The sequence below is a fragment of the Rhincodon typus genome, chromosome 16, assembly GCF_021869965.1.
Source record: "Rhincodon typus isolate 14 chromosome 16, sRhiTyp1.1, whole genome shotgun sequence".
In the NCBI taxonomy this organism is placed as follows: domain Eukaryota; kingdom Metazoa; phylum Chordata; class Chondrichthyes; order Orectolobiformes; family Rhincodontidae; genus Rhincodon; species Rhincodon typus.
The window spans coordinates 39,933,784-39,934,579 of NC_063347.1; positions in this window are offsets into that span (position 1 = coordinate 39,933,784).

Sequence of the window (796 nt, forward strand, 5' to 3'; positions counted from 1 at the left end):
TCTGCCTGTAGCTTCTAGCCTCAGCCTTTATATATTGGTGATTTCCTAAACATTCACATGCCCTTTCTTGTAGCCCATCACATCAACTGCACAGGCTTCAAATTTCCCCAAGTGCCCAACCAAACCTTTTTATACACACCTACATCTTCTACCCTTCCCACCCAGACCTTGGCATATGAGGTAACTATGCCAGGTGTAATCATACACTGCTCTCACTTTGAAGCCAGGACGCTCCTGATGGTAGAAGATCCCTTGCATACATTACACCCTCCCAAGTAATGATTTACTGTATTGCCTAATTGCAAATCCTGCTGGCTTCACTTCACAGTCCTGCTCAGAGCCTGCAGTCCTCAGGCCCAAAGACTAACCTGCTGAGGCTCAGTCCTGTGACAAAGGCCAATCTTGCCTCCATCTCTTTCACTCATAGTTTTTTTGGATGGACCTGATGTTCTGACCACGCTCAGCCTCTCAACCAACATGACCAGATAGCTCCCAGCAAGACATGGCCAGTTCATTGATTGTGCCTGTAAATCTCCCCAACCATGTTAGCCTTACTCCCCCAGACTGCCTGCAAAGGAGCCAAGAGACTGTGACTCACTTCCTGGATTGCAGAGACATGGTTCTTCTCACTGAGAACTCTCTGACAGGATGTCTAATAACCAATTCCTTTGAGATGCTACACTTAACATAGTGTGCCAGGACCCCCTGATGGTCCATCCATGGAATTGGCTGATGTCTATTTGCCTAAGACCTTGAGACATGATTGCCTGCTTGCTGTATGTTGCATCACAACAAA